Source organism: Vicia villosa, linkage group LG3, assembly GCF_029867415.1.
Source record: "Vicia villosa cultivar HV-30 ecotype Madison, WI linkage group LG3, Vvil1.0, whole genome shotgun sequence".
Taxonomy (NCBI): domain Eukaryota; kingdom Viridiplantae; phylum Streptophyta; class Magnoliopsida; order Fabales; family Fabaceae; genus Vicia; species Vicia villosa.
This window is the reverse complement of record NC_081182.1, coordinates 34,079,976-34,102,497: the sequence shown is the minus strand read 5'-3', so window position 1 is coordinate 34,102,497 and position 22,522 is coordinate 34,079,976. Positions and strand designations below refer to the sequence as shown.

Genomic DNA, 22,522 nt, shown 5'->3' with positions numbered 1-22,522 from the left:
TGAGAAAAAGTCTAGAAGATTATTACTTGAACGAATTTGTTGGATGTTTATATCACCACTTTTCTGAAGATCACGAGCTAAAAGGAAGTTTGGAGAAATATGTTTTGTTTATCTCTTTTAACGTAACCATCTTTCAATTGAGTGATACATGCAGTATTATCTTCATATATCTTTGTTGTATTTATTTTACCAAAAGCCAAACCACAAGTCTTTTGTATGTGTTGAATTAGGCATCTCAACCAAATGCATTCTCGACTTGCCTTATGTAGTGCTAAAAATTTCTTCATGATTAGATGACGTTGCTGCTTTGGTTTGTTTCATAGGTCTCCATGAAATAGTTAAACCATCATAAGTAAATAAATAATATGTGTGATATATCATTATAAGGATCTAAAATGTAACATGTTTCTATATTCTAATGTCTTCGTGTATATGAAGAACTATATCTTGCTAATAGATTGACAAAAATCGATATATCATGGCAATGCTTAATTAGCAAGATAAATCGATGCTTAAATTACACTGGGATATGATACTTCTGAACCAACTGATTTTTATCCTTTTCTCTAGGTTTGAAATGATCTTTTGCACATCTAATAGTCCAACATCATTGGGGTAGACAACGTACTAGAATTGTCCATGTATAAACGTTTTAGCACTTATGTTATATAACATACGAGATCTATCCATATAGAAACGTTTGAACATATTTTCTATATAGTTTTCTTGGATTACAAAAATTTCATTGTCTAAACGTTCATCTTAAGGACTTTGTCTTTCCCGAGTACTTCATCTCAAAAAATTTCTTTAAATAATTTATAGTTTTTGGAAACTCTTTAGGAGTTACAATAATATTTATTTCATCCACGTGAATATCTATTATAAAAAATCATTTTTCAGATATTTTTATAAAAATGCAAGGACAAATGAAATTATTTGTATATACCTCTCTTAACAAATATACACTAAGATAATTATACAACATGCGCCCACATGGGTTTAGCCCATAGAAAGATTTGTTTAATTTGATGGAGTAAATTTCTCGATAATCCAAAACTATGTGTCTTGGTATATTAAACTCTTCAGAGAATTTTATGTAAATGTCCTTATCAAGTGAACCATATATAAAGGGATATTTCTCTAGTTAAAGGAATATTTTGGTTATTTCATTCAAGGTGTATGGGTGCTATGTTTAATTTTAAGGACGCCATGTATAATTCTACAAAATTAAACTCCACAAAATTTAAATCAAATTGGCCCATTAGCTCAGTTGGTTAGAGCGTCGTGCTAATAACGCGAAGGTCGCAGGTTCGAGACCTGCATGGGCCAAATAAATTTTTATTTTTGCAAATTATTTATGAAAGTGATTTAGTTAATATACCTCTTTTCAACTCATTATGGTGTCACAATTCATAACTATCTATTTTTATTTTTGCAAATTATTTATGAAAGTGATTTAGTTAATATACCTCTTTTCAATTCATTATGGTGTCACAATTCATAACTATCTTTGGTTGTTTCAATCTCCTCAAATTCAACTTTAAATGTGCTAAAACTGAGTAACTTGAATTAATTTGTTCAATTAAAGGACCAATTTTACAAAAAGTTGTTATGAGTCTATTTAGAGAATCAAAAGATAAGGAGTCTTGAAATTACAAGTATCTTGCAAGTTTTATATGTATTGAACTTCAGTCATCCAGATTCAAAATTCAATAAATATTGATAAGGAGTTTACACATATTTAAGTTTCTTATGAGTATGGAACTTGGGTTTTAACTTTACTTAATGTGGTTGATCAACACCTCTAACACGACTATTTGATGGAAGGAGAACTTTGGAGGAGTAATTTTTGTAAATCGTACTTTTCATTTTTTATAATTTCCACCTCGTCTCCTAGAATTAGCACTTTTCATGTTGGTTAGGATTAGGTATTCCATTATTTTGTCCAACTTATTTAAGGTCATAAGTCACATAACATTTAGGACAACCCCACCACCACAAAGATTAGACTAAACATTTTACCATTGATTGAAATTTTTAAGAATGAAGAGTTAAGATGTTTAACCATATCTTAAGCGAGTTTATCAAATAATAATTAACTAACATATTCCCGTTTAGGAATATAAGTTGGATATTCCTAGAAGTACCAATCTATCCACCCACTCATTATAAGGTTTACTATACATAAGTCTATCCATAGGTGTAAGTTATATCCCAAAATACCTTTTAACTGTATCTACTATGAGGTTAGGATTTAACAACTATTATCGACGAAGTACTTTCTTGGTTATAAGTACTTGGCACCTTATGTTCATTATTGGATTCTTAGGAAACTTGTTGGAATTAAAACTTAGGTATGTGATTGATCCCCCCTATGGATGTGATTGATTCAACTCCACAATGTTACTTACATGACTTAACGATACCACTACTCTATTACATTGGTAAATTGGATTATAAATCCTGTCTGTTTGGCATAATGGTATTGACATGGTGATGCCAACAGATAGCATTCATTACATAGAAAGAGGTACCGTTTGCAAAAGTGATACAACAACATGTGTTGGTGTTTTGAACAACTAGCTTGCTACAATAAACTGTTTGACATTGTTGTATCTCTAGTCAAATCTCTATGTGCAGAATATCATTACAACCTTCACCAAAAAGTTTATATAATATACTCATCTGTCAAGTTCTGTTGATGAGCATTGTCTTCCATCATGAGCAATCAATGGTTTCAACTTCAGCTGATGCAGAATTTTGAATAAATTATGATCTGAGAGAACCTAAGCAAAGAGGATGAGAGTAAATCAGTCTTATGCAAGTCAATTGAATTTCGTGAAAAAAAGTTAGAAATAAAGAAGAACAAATATCCTAAGAAAAGAGTAAATTGAAGACTCAAAACCTGAGAATGTAATGCACCTGAAGAGTACTTACAGTGACTCAATGATTTTATAATATCTAATACTAGAAAGAAAGAAAGACTTCTATCCTCCAATGACTAAATTTTTGCATCAATATCTACATGCTTAACATAAGAAATATGGTTTACCAATGAAAGCAAAGGTAACGAGACTTGGAGGACAAAGCTCAATTTGAAATAAACCATAAGAGACCGTGGCGGAGTCAGAACAAAATTTTTGGGATGACCGCTAAGGTAAACTAAAAATTATAAATAAATATAAAAAGTATAATATATAAAACATTTAAATTATAATTAAATTTAATAATATATTTAATAAATATAACTATATATTAAGACTGATTTGAGACAAATTTCAATTGTAGAGACTTTTAAGATAGATTTTAGAGAAAATACATATTTGTTTATCAGTGTTTTTAGAATTTTATCTAAAATTCGTGTAAAATATTGAGACGGATTTTAAACGGAATACCATTGTATATATAGAATTTGAAATGAATTTTAGACATTGTCGCTACCCGCGAAAATTAACAGAGTCGCCACTAACATATTTATCCTGAAAAGGAAGGGAATGTCAGCAAACCAAGAAACAAAACAACGGTCTCACGACCAGAGAAGAGGGTAAGAGAGTCGGTTACGCGAGGGGAAGGTGTTAGCACTCCTCGCGCCCATCGTACTCGATGGTATCCACGCTCGTGTCTAAAACTATGGGTGTGTAACAAATCTACGCCTAAACTGGACTAGTATGCATGCAAAATGTAGGGAAAAAAAGAGTTATACTTGCACGGGCCCTACCCCGCTGCCTACGTATACTTTTTGAGGAATCAGAGGTACCGTAGCTCGGCTAACTAGTTTTTGTTTGATGTGATTTTTAGGTGAACGACATTTGCACTCCACTGCTCGACCTTTGGAGTCTTACGCTTGGAAATGGAGCAAAAATAACGAGCTCTTAAGAAAAGAAAATCAAAGAGTGTGGTTTGTGTTTTAAAGAATGCATGAGGAAAACCTAAACTAAGGGGAAAAGCTTGCTACCTATGTTGTCATACAAAGGGTTAAAGTCTAAACTAACATAGAAACCTAGGGGAAAAAGCGAAAACAAACAAGAATATCACACCAACGAGTCTCGCTCGTAAAGCAGACACCTACAGGCGCAGGCCAAGTAGTAGAAAAGTGGTCCCGCCATAGCCAAGGAGAACGTATCACCCGAGTCAACCAAGCATTAGACCGAAGAGTTATGAATCTTTAACCGCGACATTGTGTTACCGGGGAAAAGAAGAGTAGAGGCAAATCGGTGTGTGCGTACACCGAGCGTCAATGTGAGCTAAGAAACGTGGGGGTCCGATTGCATGGACCCTCTTCACTTTACCCATTGGGCCTTCAAATCGACGATCTTGGAGACTTGTCCAGAGCTCTGGACTTGCAGAAAGTGAGCATAAGGACGACTTGGGGACTGAAAGTTGCGGGGGTTGATTGCTAACCCTTTCTGCTTACCTTCTTGAGAACTTACAATGCCTTTGTTAGGACTTCCCGCAAGCACAAACGTAAACAAACCGATAAAAACAGAACCTCTGACCCACATCTCAGAGAAATTCCAGATGAAATGCATGCCTAGGTCCTACTCCTCATGTTAAAGGATGAATAAAAAGAATAAAATGCGGAAAGAAGATAAAATGAAACGAGATCAATACCAAACGGATTATGATCCGTAAACTGCAGCGAAATAAGAAAGAAACCAGAGATCCTGCAAGCGAGCTAGCAAAGGAAACAACAAATAGTCAGCACACCGATTAGCCGCATAAGCAAACGAGGATTGACGACGCGAAAATAAATCATGCGTCGGTGTATGCATCAAGCTTAACCACAATACACCTACAAAAGAAAAAAGCAATCAAGGCAAACAGGTATAAAGTAAAAGACGTGTCTCCAAGATGAGAACACGACACGAGAGAATGTGATTGTGTCCCATAAATAAAGCGGAACACAAACGAGATAAGCGTCGCTCAGTAATTGCTTTTCCAAATGCCTTGCATACTAGCAAACAAGTTAGAGTTAACAAAACACCGCAATTGGAATTGCGTTACTATACTATAAGCTAAACCGAAAATGAAATACAGAATAAGAAGTGAAAACATGGAGAAAGCAAATCAAAATTAACATAAGCATGAAGATACGGGAGCAAACAAACTTGCAAATGAAGAAACAACATAAAAGAACAAAGGAAACATGCATGCGTCGACCTAAGCACAAATCACAGCCATGCGTCGACCTGAAGGGTCGACCTGAGCAAACCCGAGCCTGGCTGCAAAACTGTGCGTTGACCTAAAGAAATCATGCGTCGACCTGAACAGGGCATGCGTTGACCTGAATAGTCGACCAGAGCAAACCTGAGCCTGGCAGTAAAACTGTGCGTCGACCTGAGAAAAGCCGAGCCCAGCTAAAGGTCTATGCATCGACCCACAGGGTTGACCTGAGTATTAGAGTAGAGTATTGTGTTGTATTATGGACTGCCACCTGTCCTTTGTATTTCCCTATTACCTGCTATTGCAGGTCACCTGTTACTAGTATATAAGTAACATGTGCCTCTCTCTATCATGTAATGAAAATCATAATAACAAATTCTAACAGAATTAGTTACAACACTATGAAGTGCTTCTCTCTCTACTCTCTTTCTCTTTCTAACATGGTATCAGAGCCTATCGATCAGACCATGGACCGCCCACCATTAATATCCACGCACCAAGCCCAAAAGAGTGCTGGGCGTGAGGGGGTGTATTAGGAAGATCCTAAAGTCCCATATTGGTTAGAGATAGAGCATTGAAAGAGTATATATAGAGGGACACTCCTCACCTTACCAACCGATTTTGTAAGGATGAGTTAAGCCTTCGATCCATCGTTTTCCTTGCTCCGATGGCGCAACCTTCTTCTCCGGTGCGATCCCCGTCCGGTGCGACGACGACGTCACCTCTTCAGTCGTTTGACGATTCAAATCGTCTTCACTTTTCGCTCAAGATTGCGCAGAAGTTAGATGAAAAGAACTTTCATCTCTGGCGCCAACAGATTGAACCGTATATCAATGCTCACGGTCTCACGGAGTTCGTCGTGTGTTCGCGGATTCCGTTACAGTTCGTTGATGATGAAGCGCGTGCGAACGACACCGTCAACCTGGAGTACATGCGCTGGTTGCAGAAGGATCAGATGTTACTATCGTGGTTGCAATCAACGCTCTCCAATGAGATTCTGTCTCGTGTTCTTGGATGTTCGCATGCTCACGAACTCTGGGATCGCTTATTTGGTTACTTTCAGAAGCAAACACGAGCAAGAGCCATCAACTTCGTGTTGAACTTCGTGCGACTTCACTTGATAATCTGAAAATTCAGGAGTATTTACTCAAGATTCGTACAATTGTTGATGCACTTGGTTCCATTGGTGATCCTATACCAGCTTCTCATCATATTGATGTGATTCTTGAAGGTCTTCCTTCAGAATTTTCACCTGTTGTATCTGTGATTGAGAGCAAGTTTGATGTCATGGATCTTGATGAAGTTGAGATCCTTCTTCTTGCACATGAACTTCGCTTAAACAAGTTCAAAAAGACTTCACCTCCAGATCTCGTTTCACTCAACCTCACACACACTGCTTCTCCCACCACTACTCCTGATGAGAGTGCTTCAGCAACCACTGAGGCTCCTACACAAGTGTCTAGTCAGCCTTCTGATTCTGAAGCTCAGCATACTCGTGGTGGTCGTACCTTCAGAGGAGGACGCTCTGGTAGAGGCAGAGGTGGCATATTCTCTTCAGCTATGGTGCAGTGTCAAGTATGCTCTAAAGCTGGTCATACTGCCCTGAATTGCTGGCATAGGTTCAACACAATTAGGTGTGGACAGCTTCTCCTACTCCTATGGCTGTTCAAGCTGCCAATGTCTGGACCAGGCCTACTACTCCTTATAGACATGCTCAAGCTGTAGCTGTTCCCGGTGCCTTTGTTGCTCAAGCTGTTCCCAGTGCCTTTGTTGCTCAAACTGTGCCTGCAGCTAATGCCACCACTGCCTGGTATCCTGATTCTGCTGCTTCTTATCATGTGACAAATGATTCCAGAAATTTGCAGCAGGCTGCTCCTTATGAAGGACATGATCAGATCCTAATTGTAAACGGTCAAGGTTTGGATATTATTTCTACTGGCTCTAGCAATTTTCAGTCTCCCACACAGTCTCACACAACTCTCACCCTTAACAAGCTGTTACTTATTCCTTCCATTACTAAGAATTTAACTAGTGTCAGTCAGTTTTGTCGTGATAATTCTATCTATTTCTTGTTCACTTCTGATACATGTCTTGTTAAATCTCAGGCCTCACATGAAATGCTGCTAGAAGGCTCCGTAGGTACTGATGGTCTTTATGCCTTTCCTCCTCTTAATCTGTCTAGCACCAGCTCTGTGGTCTCCTCCAGCTCAAGATCTTCTTCTCTTGCTCCTAGTCTCAAATCTACTTTTGTGTCTCCTATTATCACTAGTCTTAAGGCGGGTGTTGTGTCACCTAATGTAACTAGTTTCAATTCACCAAATAAGTGGCACTTAAGGTTAGGGCATCCTAACCAGCAGACACTTAAACGTGTACTCAATAGTTGTAATATTCCCTTCAATAATAAAGAGTTCATTTCATTCTGTACAGCTTGTTGTATGGGAAAGTCTCACAGACTTCCTTCTTTACCTTCACACACTATCTACACTAAACCTCTAGAGTTGATATATGGTGACTTTGGGGCCCTTCCCCTAATGTGTCTACTCTTGGTTTTAAATACTACATGTCTTTTGTAGATGCTTATTCCAAGTTTTCTTGGATTTATTTTCTCAAGAACAAGTCAGAAGCTATGGATATTTTTCAACAATTTAAAGTAATGGTTGAATTGCAACATAGTACCCCTATCAAGGCATTTCAATCTGACCGGGGGGTGAATTTAGACCCTTTAACAAACTGCTGTTTGAACTAGGTATTGTTTACAGAGTTGCCTGCCCCCATACTCATCACCAGAATGGTGTGATTGAGAGAAAGCACAGACATATAGTGGATATTGGCCTCACCTTACTTAATCAAGCCTCTCTTCCCATTGCTTATTGGGATTTTGCCTTTTCTACTATAGTCTATTTGATTAATAGACTGCCCTTTGCTTCTGTTAATTCTCAGGTTCCATACACTTTGCTGTTTGGTGTCAAACCTGACTATCACTTTCTTAGGGTGTTTGGCAGTGCTTGTTTTCCCTTACTCAGACCCTACTCCACACACAAATTCAACTTCAAGTCTCAAGAGTGTCTGTTTTTAGGGTATTCCACTTCTCATAGAGGTTATAAATGCCTTTCTCCTTGTGGCAAACTCTACATCTCCAAAGATGTGCTATTAAATGAAACTAGGTTTCCTTACTTAGAACTTTTTCTTCTACCAAACCTAAACTCAATCCTAATGCCTCATCCTCATTATCCCTCTCTCCTTTACCCATGTTCTCTGTAGCCTCTAACTCACCCATCACTAGGGATGAATCATCTTCCTCAGCTCCTATTTCTCCTACTGTTTCGAGTTTTATTCCTTTGAACTCTGGCAGTCCCTCTCAGTCTACTGACTCTTCTCCCTCTGAGCACACTCAAGTTACCACTAGTTCTCACCACACCTCCTCTAGTGGCTCTCCTAACAGTAATTCTCCTAGTCATTCTGCCTCCAGCAGTTCTTCCAGTCCATCTACCTCCTCTGAGGTAGCTATTGTTATTCCTAACAAGGTTGTTCCTGTAGAAGCTGTTCCTGTCAATCATCATTCCATGACAACTAGAGCCAAAGCTGGTATCAAGCAGCCCAGACTTGAGCCAAGGGTATTGCTTACAGTTGCTAAACCAAAATCTGTAAAACAAGCTCTCACCAATCCTAAGTGGTTGGCTGCTATGCAAGCAGAATTCAATGCTCTCTTATCCAACAAGAATTGGACACTTGTACCTCTCCCACCTAACAGACAGGCTATTGGCAGCAAATGGGTGTTCAGGGTTAAAGAAAACCCTGATGGTTCAATAAACAAGTACAAGGCCAGGCTTGTTGCTAAGGGTTTTCACCAAAGAGAAGGGTTTGATTTCAATGAGACATTCTCCCATGTGGTAAAGCCTATTACAATTAGAATTATTCTCTCCATTGCCCTCTCCTATAATTGGTCTATCCAGCAGCTTGATGTGAATAATGCCTTTCTCAATGGCTTGCTTGATGAAGAGGTCTACATGGTGCAACCCCAAGGTTTTGAGCAGTCAGATTCCTCTTTAGTTTGCAAACTGAACAAGGCTATTTATGGCCTTAAACAGGCTCCCAGGCAATAGTTTGAGAGACTGCAAACAGCTCTGGTGCAGCTTCACTTCCACCCAAGTAAATGTGATCCCTCTCTTTTCACTTACTTTGAAGGTACAGTTTATATTTTGGTCTATGTTGATGATATTATCATCACTGGCAGCTCAGGTTCCCTACTGCAAACAATCATTACCAAGCTGAATGTTGCCTTTTCACTCAAACACTTAGGTGATTTGGATTATTTTCTTGGCATTCAAGTTACAAAGGTTGCTCCTCAGGCCCTACTTCTTACACAGTCTAAGTATGTCAAAGACTTGTTGCATAGGACTAATATGCTTGACTGCACACCTGTAACTATCCCTATGCAATCTACTTGTAAGCTCACAAAGGTTGGGTCTCCTCCTCCCAATGATCCTTACATGTATAGATCAGTGGTAGGAGCTCTTCAGTATGCTACTCTTACTAGGCCAGACATTGCCTATGCTGTTAATAAGATTTGCCAGTTTATGGCTCAGCCACTTGAGGCACATTGGGTAGCTGTCAAAAGGATCTTGCGCTATCTTAAGGGCACTATTTCTCATGGGCTGCACCTCATTGCTTTACCCTTATTCACTGCACCTTCCATTAAGCTTTTCTGTGATGCTGATTGGGCCTCTGACCCTGATGATAGGAGAAGCACATCTGGTGCAACCATCTATTTTGGGTCCAACTTGGTCTCACGGTGGTCCAAAAAGCAGCATATGGTGGCTAGGTCAAGCATTAAGTCTGAGTTCAGGAGTATGGCACGTGCTGCAGCAGATGTTTTGTGGATTCAAACTCTTCTTCAAGAGTTATTCATTACTTACAAAACTCTTTAAATTTTGTGTGACAATCAATCTGCAGTGTTGCTGGCTCATAATCCTGTTATGCACACCAAGACCAAGCATATGGAAATTGATCTTTTCTTTGTAAGGGAAAATGTCCTCACCAAGCAGCTGCAGGTCCTCCACATTCCTGTTTCTGATCAGTGGGCAGATGTTCTTACAAAGCCCTTGGCTTCTACAGCCTTTCTGGCTCTCAGGCACAAACTCAGGGTAGCAGCCTCCCCTTGAGTTTGTGGGGGGGGGGGGGGTATTAGAGTAGAGTATTGTGTTGTATTATGGACTGCCACATGTCCTTTGGATTTCCCTATTAGCAGGTCACCTGTTACTAGTATATAAGTAACAGGTGCCTCTCTCTATCATGTAATGAAAATCATAATAACAAATTCTAACAGAATTAGTTACAGCATGATGAAGTGCTTCTCTCTCTACTCTTTCTAACACTGAGCATACCCACTCAGCACATACAGCCAAAAACCAATTTCTCACAAAAGCAACCAAAATGCAATTCGTCGTACACGCTCAGCATACAAACAAGGATAAAACATCCACTTCTTCGCCATTGACAATGGCATTGACCTGACCATCTTGAATTACCCCACCACTCACAAACTTGATCGGAGTGAAACCTGTTGTCGGAGGCACGGAACCCTGCCTACCAATACTGAAACCAAGACCATTCTTATTGAATTTGGGTCGCACATCAATCAATTTCCCCATTCCTGCACTACTACCATTTTCCACAACAACCTGTGCATCCTTCAAGGAAGACATAACTGTTTCCGGCTTCTTTACCTCACGAAGAAGGGTTTTCACAGCATTTACAGCCTCAAATGCTTGAAACGGGGTCCCCTGTATTTCACCTTCGATCTCCACATACTGGAAAGAAGACGAGTGACTCACAATGTAGTCTTCATCACCGCAAACTGTCACGACTTTATCATCAATTGGATATTTCAACTTCTGATGGAAAGTGGATGTCACAACGTCAGCTTTGTGAATCCAAGGGCGTTCCAACAAGCAACAATAGGCAGGTTGGATATCCATCACATAGAAAGTCGTGGTGAAGATGTGAGGACCAACTTGGATTGGCAAATCTACTTCCCCAAACACGGATCTCCTTGAACCATCGAAAGCACGTACCACCAACTCACTGGGCCTCAACTCCACACCAGCATAATCAATTCTCATGAGGGCCGATTTGGGAAGCATATTCAAATTCAAGGAAGAACCGGTATCAACCAAAACACGAGACAAAGTCGTCCCCTTACATTCCATAGAGATATGCAATGCCTTGTTGAGATTTCTCCCCTCTGGAGGGAGATCACGATAGGTAAACCCAAACCATTTCGTGCTGAAATATTGTTGGCCACTGCCTCCAACTGATTCACAGATATCTCTTGCGGCACATAAGCATTGTTCAAAATTCTCAACAAAGCATCCCGATGAACTTCTGAACAAATCAACAAATGCAGAATTGAGATCTTCGATTGAGTTTGACTATAAAGTTGTTGATCAATTGGGTCAGACTCAATCGAAGATCTCAATTTTGCATTTGTTGATGTGTTCAGAAGTTCATCGGGATGCTTTGTTGAGAATTTTGAACAATGCTTATGTGCCGCAAGAGATATCTGTGAACCAGTTGGAGGCAGTGGCCAATAATATTTCAGTAGGAAATGGTTTGGGGTTTATCGATCGTGATTTCCCTCTAGAGGAGAGAAATTACAGCAAGGCATTGCATATCTCTGTGGAGTATAAGGGGACGACTTTGTCTCCTGTTTTGGTTGCTACCGGTTCTTCCTTGAATGTGCTTCCCAAATCGGCCCTCATGAGAATTGATTATGCTGATGTGGAGTTGAGACCTAGTGAGTTGGTGGTACGTGCTTTCGATGGTTCAAGGAGATTCGTGTTTGGAGAAGTAGATTTGTCAATCCAAGTTGGTCCTCACATCTTCACCACGACTTTCTATGTGATGGATATCCAACCTGCCTATTGTTGCTTGTTGGAACGCCCTTAGATTCACAAAGCTGGCGTTGTGACATCCACTCTCCATCAGAAGTTGAAATATCCAATTGATGATAAAGTCGTGACAGTTTGCGGTGATGAAGACTACATTGTGAGCCACTCATCTTCTTTCCGATATGTGGAGATCGAAGGTGAAATACAGGGACCCCGTTTCAAGCATTTGAGGCTGTAAATGCTGTGAAAACCCCTCTTCGTGAGGTAAAGAAGCCGGAAACAGTTATGTCTTCCTTGAAGGATGCACAGGTTGTTGTGGAAACTGGTAGTAGTGTAGTATGGGGGAAAATGATTGATGTGCGCCCCAAATTCAATAAGAATGGTCTTGGTTTCAGTATTGGTAGGCAGAGTTTTGTGCCCCGCAACAGGTTTCACTCCTATCAAGTTTGTGAGTGGTGGGGTAATTCAAGATGGTCAGGTCAATGCCATTGTCAATGGTCATTGACAAGGTGGATAGCGATTGTGATATTGATGGCTGGATTCGTTCAAGTACTCCTAGAGAGAAGATCAACAATTGGACAATTGAAGATGTCATTCAAGTCACATAGGCTCAAGAGTAAATTTCTTGTTTTCACTCTTTTTATCATGCAATAATTCTTACGCTCTACCCAAGGCGTAGTGAATCTTTTTTAGGGTCATGCAGTTCGCATTTTCAAAGTTAATCATGAAATAAAAAGGATGTTTTTTGCATCCAAATGTTTTGTTCCTTGTCTTTCTTTTTTAAACTTTTAAGGAATGTAAAAATTTGAAAGATAAATAATAAGAAAGGTAAACTTGTCATTATTAAAAATTGTGAGTTATTTTTAAAAAAAGTTTAATAAGATACCGCGTTTTTGAAATCGACTCATAACCAATAGTACATTTAGAAACCTTAGAAAATTAACTCTTCGTTCAATTGAATCACTAAGTTCACGCACAAATATGGACTCCCACTTATTGTTGGTGGAGAGCAATAGGTGGGAGTTCACATTTGAGCATGAGCATAGTGATTGAAAGGAACGAATCCAATTGCAGATACTGAAAGCAAGGAAAAGATGATAAGTTTAAGGAGAAGGCATGCAAAAGCCATGCTTTTAGATATTAAGGAATGAAATTCTGATGAAAAAATGAGAGTTAATTTTCTACTATTTATCAATAGCTGATGAGTCAATTTCAAAAATACAGTATTTTTTTTTTAAATTTAAAATAACTCACAATTTGTTTTCATAATACCTAAGTTTAGTCTTATTATTTATCTTCCAAAGTTTCACATTTATGAATAAAAATTCTCCTGTAAAAACAGGAAAAAAATTCCCATATGGAAGAAAACAGCAAACGCAAAGAAAAAGAAGAAAATAAGGATGCACTAGGTAGCAGCAGACCAACACCACAAAAGGAAAATTGAACAGTAAAATATGAAATACCTGGCGATTTGTTGATTTGAGTTGTAGTATTGTAGGTGCAGAATGAATTTGGAACGTTGATGTGAGTAGAGACAATATGCCTGTTTCTGCTTTTTTTAATTCAATTGGCCTTTTCCAAAAAAAATAAATAAAAGAAAAATTGGACAAAATTCAAGATGCTTGTTGTATTCTTGCTTTAACTAGTAGAAGAGCTGCGATAAATCCATGGATATAATTGTTATTAGATCTTTAATACAGATTGTTTTTTTATAAAATTTTTAATAATTGCAAATATTTAAAATAAATATGTATTAAATTATCAATATAATAAATCTTATATAACTAATAACTATAAATATTTATAAATATAACTATAAATAGAAAGTTGATAAACGAAAAAAACTTAAATAATACTCCCTTATATGGCACAATGGTTGTTTCAATATCTCCGGTATGTCTCACCATGTCACTATTTGTTAGGTTGACACGAATCTACACACTAGAAGGAAAAAAAATAGAAACTAAGGCTTTGTTTGGATTGATGGAACTGGATGGAGCGTAGTGCAATGGGATGGAATAAAATAATTTTTCATTGTTTGGATAATTTAAAAACGGATGGAGCAAGCGGAATGAGTGGTATGGATTTCATTCCACTTCACCACTTACCACCATTTTTCTTTCCCTCCGATTTGGGCAGAATGAACCACTTACAGTATTCCGACTTAAAATTTCCAAACAATAGAATGGTGTCTTCGTTCTATTCCGCTCCATCTCACTCCACTCCGCTCCATTCCACTCCGTTGATTTTATGATATCCAAACATAGCCTAAAAGTTAACATTAGACAGTGAATCTTAAAATAACCTAACTAATTGTTTAATTACCTGATTAAATTTCCCACTAACAATTGCTTATGTTGCCTTCTCAGCATTCTCCACATACTTCATTATTGGTTTTTCACCATCGTCAGCTTACTGGATCTGTTGAAATATAAAAAGCATAACAAAAATCAAACCAAATTAATCTAAAACAACAATAAACATAAATCATACCTCATATGAAAAGGGAAAACTGGATCCGGAAGAAGAAAATGAACATGAACATCTTCACACAATCTTCACGCCGTTCACCATAACACCCTCCGTTAAGCCTTGCATAACAACTCGTTCACCATAACACCCTCCGTTCAGCCTTGCATAACAACTCGCTCGTCAGTATCTCCCCAATTTGTGAAACTTATTCTCCCTCGCTCCAAACCGCCGACAGCGCTACTCACAGCCACGACCTCACTCTTCTTCGCAAACTCGTGTCACTGTAACACAGCTTTGGTCAAGCCATCACCGTATCACTTCGATTCCGTTCATCTCTTCTCCGTCAACGTTTCAAGAACTATTGTAGAGAGAACACGAAGTTGAACAGTAGAAATCTATTAAAAGATAAGATTACCAAAAGGACGGATCTTGGATCTGAAACGGTAAAAAACGGCGAAGAAACCAAGATCGACAAGAATGAAGAGAGAAAGGGAATGGAGGATGTTGATTTGAACAATGAGAGAGAAACAAAACCCGTGGAAAAGGGTTTTCGTGCGAACTTGGAAAAATGCTGTCTCGTGACAAATGTAATTGTTTTGATCGGTCATTATTTGGTGATTTAGTGTATCACCATTAAGGATTTTATGTAGTGTAAAATTTGAAGGGAAAAAAGGATAAATTAAGAAGTTCTTAAGCATCTTCCAAGCTTAGTAGTTAGGTATTCGAATCCTTCCTCGCTGCCACCATATCTATCACTATCACTTGCCCTCTTGCTTCCTTGCCGCCACTGTCGGTGACTCGTTATTGTGCTTTCTCTCCGTCAGTGTTACACTGTTACTATGGATGACACGTGATTTCTTAATTTCATTACAACACCACCAACAGACAATCTTCTATTTAGAGGAATCTTATATTTTTTTAAAAATTTAAAACAACTTTAATTTGAATATGGACCTCAAACATCAAACATCAAGAGACCGACGTTGGGGCTTGTGGCAGGTGCAGCGACGATGATTGTTTGAACGGAGAATGGAAACAGTGCCGCACGGCAGTGTCATGATTGCTGCCGGTTATTTTGAATATGGACAGCTTAACCGGTGAAAACATAGGTTTTGCTAGGTTGAGTTGTAGTGTTTGGAATGCTGCATGTATGGTGTTTGAGAAAATGTAGCTGTGGATTTTTTTCATACGATTTTATGGGGTTAGTGTTTCTGTTATGATTTTTATGGGAAAATGGCAAAGAAATTCATGGTTACGCTCTTGCTCCCTAGTAGAGAAGAATGAAGTGGCCAGTAGGCGCTCCTTGTGAGTGTCCTCTTCTCCCTTCTATAAAATTGTTATTTTATTTTATTTTTCTTTGACTACAGTATGGGTTGGGGAGTGTACTATCATATTCTCCATTACCTCTATTGTGAAACAATTTTGCGTTTAATTTTTAAATTATTTCTTTTCTATTTTTTACTTGCCAAATGTGGAGCTATCTATTGGCTTTTATTACAGAGAAGTCAGTGATGCAGAGCTTAAGCTCAATTTGTATAAGCAGCTACGTACACAATGAAAGTCACCTTTGAATGGAACTCAAAATGAAACCCGTTCAACTTTATATTTATTTTTTTTGGCTCTTTTATCTTTGCTTTCTTTTTTATGTTTTCAATTTAGGATGCGTTTGGTTTTTTTTAGCTAGAGCTATTAGAGAATTTTTTAACACACTATATTTTTTTAGCGCCCCGCGCAAAAATATTTAAATGCTTTAATATTTCGAAGATCCATCTCTGAGACGTATCAAGATTTAATGCAAAAAAAATATAATTGAAATACACTAACTTCACAAAATTAAAAAACCAATGATATCATAAAATAAGCAATACATAAAGAATTTTAACATAGATCAAACATTACACTTAACATCCAAGTTGACGTTGCAACATCTCGATAATATCATTGGCCGATCTTGAAATAGTCGCATTCAGCTCGATCATAACTTTTGATTCTAAACAAGTAAAAGTATCCGACATAAGCCCGTAAATCAGAGTCCGTCTTTAGCTCATGGTTTATGAACTCCAGCTTCCCTTCGGTGTCAATGGATGGCAAGCGGTACTAGATCTTCACAACTTTGCAATTATCACCATATGGTAGAATGTTCTGCAATATGTATTGCAGATCTTCAAGAGGGGTGTACTCGTTGATCTTAAATTCTTTGGATGGTGTATTGTCGATAAAATGAACATTTCCAACATATCATTTGATGATCATTCTGGTTTTTTGTATTTTGGTATGAAACAATATGACAAATGATCCTATTTATAGTAGTGAGATGATATTATGGGCCACACAAACTCTATCTGTTGACAGAGAATGTATCAGAGATGTTACATCAGAAACAGAAGCAGCTAATTGTATGGAAAGCTGGTATTTTTGGACAAAGTATAAAATGCTTATATTCCACAACATAATACATTAACAAAATGTCATATACAATAAAATGATAAATAACTACTTAGTTGAGGCGAAATAATTGTCGTCGACCAAATCTACAAGTGGTACCCCCTTTGATTTTTCCTTATTTTTTTCTATTTCAATGTTGTTCAATTTGGTGTACTCTTGCATCCTTCCAATAAATTGGTCCGGCCAAGTCTCAAATTGAATTGCATAATGATTTGCCCACTCTGGGGATGTACGTGGTATAGGGAATTCAGGTTTCAAATACACTTGAAGAAAATGCATCGATTTTGAAACCCACCCAACACAGGTGATACAATCATTGGGATTTGGTGGTGGCGCAGTGCATAGTGGGAAATAAGTTTCCTAGAAAACGTATCTTGTAAGCTTAATACACACACTCGCATACGCACTTGCTATGAGATGACCCATCTCAAGGAAGCGCGCCCATTATTCCTCAGGTGCATGCCCATTGACGCAAGGTACAAGAGCATGATAAATTTCTTCAATTTTATCTTTATTCCCGAGCATCCGTGTGTATAATTTTCTATTGCTCCTCAACTCTCAGATAAGAGTATTGCATACAAGTTGATGATCCTCTTCTCTTTTACCGAGCAACCAGATACATCCCGAAAACCACAATTACCACCACCCCTGACACTAATGATTTGTTTAATGTAATTATGCATAAAATCGACATCTCCTCGATAAATTGTAGTTTTGGTGGAAGTGGTTTGCTAATGTGGGCTCCTTTGAAAACACTTTTTTGAGATTTTGGAGTCGGTGAATCAGGAAAAAGTTTGTCTACATGTTCAAAATATAATGGACTCCTCGTTGTTTAATTGTCGCTCATTGTAGGTTTCACCTTCTTAGGTGCTCCTTTCATTTTTATCGGTTGAAAGGGTGGTTTCAAATCTGTGGTCTATGGGAATGCAATCTTCCTCAATTGCTCTTTGATGTGGAGTTTTGTGTTGTCATATGCTTTCAAAAATATTTCTTGTATCGCTTCCCGTTCAGTCAGGATGGACATATTCGATTTACCATCTTTCCTAACACCGTCATATTCAAAAACTAAGCCTCTTTCTATAACTGCAGACCTCGTCCATTCGTATCAGGCAATCAATTTTCACCTTCTTTGATATGACACAAGAACATGGGATACCATATGTTTTCACAAGTGTGCAACCACACTTTGAGCTATCGGAACCTACATTAGAAGCTCATTCGGCTTCGTGAAAGCTATAATTCAAAGCTTAACGAGATATGTTGTGGACTAACTGAGAATATAGAGTGTTGTCTTTGAACCTGTGTTCCAACACTATGATACTACGACCAAATGATGTGTGTATCTCATTATGATGGTTTAGTATCATTTGTTTCACAGATTCCCAATCCGCATACAAATCACCCTTGCTATTTCCCAACTAATTCTTCAGACAAGCATGAGCAGACTAAACCTAGTTTGTTGTTGTATTTCCAAGGTGCATAACCTGATCAGTCCAAGCACAAACAATCTTTTCATTTAACTGGTCCAAAATTGTGCTTTCAACATATTTTAGTAAATCGGGATATTTCACGCACACTTTTTGTAATTGTATAACAACAACATCATATAGCTCTTTTGTAGATGCATCTATTATAACATTCCATGCAACCATAATTTTCTCCACAATTACGCCCGCCTTGACCAGTTTTCTATTTCCACCTGCTATCTATTTTGTCCCTACCATGGGTTTAATCCTACTCCTCACATTCTTAGTAATGTGATACCTACAAAATAATGCATAAGTGGAAAATGCCGTTGCAACTGAATTCATTAATACAGTATCTCGGTCAGTAACAATGAATTTCGGCATATCATTTTGGTCCTTCAACATTGACCGACAAACCTCTAAAGCACATGCAAAATTGTTCTCTTTTTCGCACTCTAGAAATGCAAAACCAACAGAATGCGTCTTCTCAGTCGACGTAACACCAACAATTTCCAACAATGGAAGCATGTATTTGTCGGTCTTATACGTTAAATCAAATTTAAGCACAATGGATAACATATTGAGCTATATATCTCTTACTGTTACTCCATTATTACACCTCTGGTGCCTAGAAACGTAATTGTTATCATCTAGAAGTTTCAAGAGGTGTTGCATTTCAGTTCGATCCCCCCGAAGCGCTAATTTGAATTTGATAGCGCATATTGTACACTTGCTTGATATTTGATATATTCCCGAATCTTTTGCGCTTCAAAGTTGCAAGTATGTTTTTGGGAGGTACCAAAGTCAATGTCATGTCAAAAACACATCCCTTCTCTTCCGACAATAGTCGACATGCAATTGGATGATTGACTAATTATGCTCATAAATGATTATGTAAACCACATATCACATTAAATTTCCATTTATTATTTTCCAACGAATAACCACGTAACTTAAATGGGCATTCATATTTTTCTTGAACCAGTGTCATACATTTCAAATTCCAGAGAGGACGTCTATATTTCCCACTTCTTTCGCATGTCAATATTACAAATGCACAACTTCTATCCAAACCCTAGTTGGTGGCCTCTGTACGAATCTACTGCAACATGTCATCACAAAATTCATACTCTTGTTCATTTTTAAACGAATATCTACCAACTCTTGTTCATTTTTAAAATGGTTTCGAATATCTATCTATTAGCTGTTTTAAACAATTTGACTTTTGATTTTTCCGAAAATACACTTCCGATAATATCTGAAATGCAAAGGTGGCATAATTTTCAATTTATCAAACTAATTAATCGGAGATAACTATCCAGATATACGGTCACTTACAAATAAGTTTAATGAGAAGTAAATAAGTAGGTTAGATTTCTTGCTTACAATATCTTGTTTCGATACACGGCTGATGCTAAAGTAGCTCGTACCCTTCCCAATCACAAGTGTATCATTGACAGATTTGTTCCTATTAGCTGAAGATTTCGTTTGGGGAGAAATGTCCTTCGAAGGTCTGAAATTCGAAGGAGGTGGTTACTGATAACCATCTTTGAAGATAAAGAATGGCTACTGATGGCCATGCTTCGAGAATGATGTTTAAGTTGAAACAAAAATAGTGAGCACCGAAGCTAAATTCGAGAAGAATGATCTTTGGGACTTAGACGTTTTTGCGAAATATGCAAAGTACTGAAGCTCAGCGTGTTTCGTGGCATTCTCGATTATAATTATGTTGCCACGCGTCGAAGGAGGATTCAGGCGAGATGATTTGAATTTCGAAGTAGTTTATGTAACCGCACGAAGACAGATGGCATCCCTGGATTTTCTGCGAGCAACGTGGCATTAGATTAGTGTAGGACCGTTAGGGTCGAAACTAGTATAAATAAGGGTCTTAATGTTAGGATTCCGTGTGTTCATTTTGTACAAATCACTCACATATTGCTCAAGTATCAAGTGTTAAGAGAAAGAGTTCGCTGAGAAATGTACGTATGACACCAACACCAATTTAAATACATGTGTATTTTCCTTTATTCAAGTATCTTTCGATATTACAGCGTTTTGTTTACTTTCTGTCATTTACATTCCTGCACTCTTTATTTTCATGTCATTTATCTTCGAAGCATTTTACTTTTCTGCACTTTAAGATTCTTGCACCTTTACAGTTTTGTCTTATGTTTTATCTTTAACTTACCTTTCGCTGATGTTATATTTACGTGTATAACAAGGTGATTGCTAATCTTTATTTATTTGATCAAGTATTTCTTATTTCGAGACACACCAATTATAGACATAATTCGAACTATCATGAATAACAACCTATTTGACTATGTCCTAGGATCAATCTAGTCGATCCTGCGAGTAACTAAATCATATTTATTATAGTTTGGAAGACTAGCGGTTGTTTACCGGAAATCACCGTAAACAAATTGGCACACCTGGTGGGACAGTGTCAAATAGATTGTTATTAATCGATTGTTTTGTTATGTCTAGAAAATATCAAGACCTTGTATGAACCTTAGGAACGGTAAATTAACAAACAGTGCACAACCAATTCCCAAACGAAGGTACAACAAGAAAATGGTCGTTACGACCAGTGCGGGGGGAGATCAAGATCCCCCACAAGGGTCAGGAACAGGAGCGGAAAATTCTACGCATGTCTCGACTTCTACTCAAGGAGCGCAAAATATACCAGGTCCGAATGGATCGAGACCCATGGATAGTTCCCAGGCTATACCTGAAAACAATACAGCAACAACAGGGACTATTCCAGTTTCGGTATCGACTACCGCACCTCCATCCTCAAGTGCAAGCGAGATGCAACTTGCTTCGACGAATGCTGCAAACCATTTATTCTCCCCTGGATCATCCGCGTTCGAATGGAGACCAAACAGTCAATATGGAATGCCATATCCATACATGACAGGTACACGAGGAGCAGGACCTACATACACTACAACTAACCCCGCGACATTTTCGCCGAATGCTGGTTCAGTAGGTCGAAGCGCACAAAATACTGGCTTCTCTGCCCAAATACCCAATTTTACCACAAGTAATCAAGCAGCATTCCGACAAGAGATGGACGCAAGTAATCACGATATGTTAGGGACCCTGGCCAGAGAATTATCGTCAATCTTAAATCCTTTAGCAACAAATATTGCTAGTACTAATCGGGAGAATATGGAGACTTTTCAAAAGATATCATCCCAAATGAATCGAATGGCAGAATTCATGGGTGTTCCACAACCCAGGCGGAGAAATAACCAATCCTCTTATCGAGAAGGAGACCCCATTCTAGAACGTATCCAAAATGCGGTCCCTCCGCCTGGTGCAACCACTGCTGGCGTAATTCCTCCACAGAGAACAACAACGGTCGAAAGGAATCGGGTAATAGATCTAGAGGCTTCGAACCGAAGAACTATCCCCGTTCAACAAGAGTTTGAGGAGGAAAGGCCCAGATTAAGGGTAGTAGGTAGGGATGAACACCCAGACGAAGTAGTTCAGAGAGTCAGGAGAGAAAACCTAGCCACAGAAAATAACTTAACCGCTATGATAGAGAGAGTTATGGCCAATAATGGCCTCAGTACTGGACTTCGACGTCCAAATTATACATCTCCCATAGCGGATTATATCATGTAAACAGAGTTGCCAAGGGGCACCAAAGTGCCAAAATTTACTAAGTTTTCAGGGGACACGAATGAATCAACGGTGGAACATATTGCCAGGTATCTGACAGAAGCCGAGGACTTAGCAGGGAATGAGGATTTAAGGATTAAATACTTCCCTAGTTCGCTGACAAAAAATGCGTTTGTTTGGTTTACTACCTTACCTCCAAATTCTATAGATGCATGGGCCCACTTGGAGAGATTATTCCATGAACAATTTTACATGGGTCAAACCAAGATAAGTTTGAAAGAATTGGCTAGCATCAAGAGGAAATTCTCGGAGTCTATTGACGATTACTTAAACAGGTTCCGTTTGCTGAAATCAAGATGCTTCACGACTGTCTCGGAGCATGAATTAGTTGAAATGGCTGCAGGTGGCCTAGATTATTCAATTCGAAAGAAACTGGATACTCAATACCTGAGAGAT

The 22,522-nt window shown here is 38.3% G+C and overlaps 1 long non-coding RNA gene and 1 other non-coding gene across 3 annotated transcripts; one reads left to right on the top strand and one right to left on the bottom strand.

The window, feature by feature from the left end:
* The first annotated feature begins 1,255 nt into the window (after window positions 1-1,255).
* On the top strand, window positions 1,256-1,329 carry TRNAI-AAU (transfer RNA isoleucine (anticodon AAU)). Its single transcript has one exon. It is a non-coding gene; the product is annotated as a tRNA-Ile (tRNA).
* Window positions 1,330-2,549: 1,220 nt separating this feature from the next.
* Window positions 2,550-15,463, bottom strand: LOC131660937 (uncharacterized). Of its 2 annotated transcripts, XR_009301081.1 has the most exons (5): window positions 14,547-15,463; window positions 14,379-14,474; window positions 13,517-13,707; window positions 4,612-4,675; window positions 2,550-2,786 (listed from the first exon to the last, which is right to left on the bottom strand). It is a non-coding gene; the product is annotated as an uncharacterized LOC131660937 (long non-coding RNA). The 2 variants fall into 2 exon arrangements; XR_009301080.1 differs by lacking the exons at window positions 2,550-2,786; window positions 4,612-4,675; window positions 13,517-13,707 and having other exon boundaries at window positions 13,885-14,474.
* Between the last annotated feature and the right edge of the window lie 7,059 nt (window positions 15,464-22,522).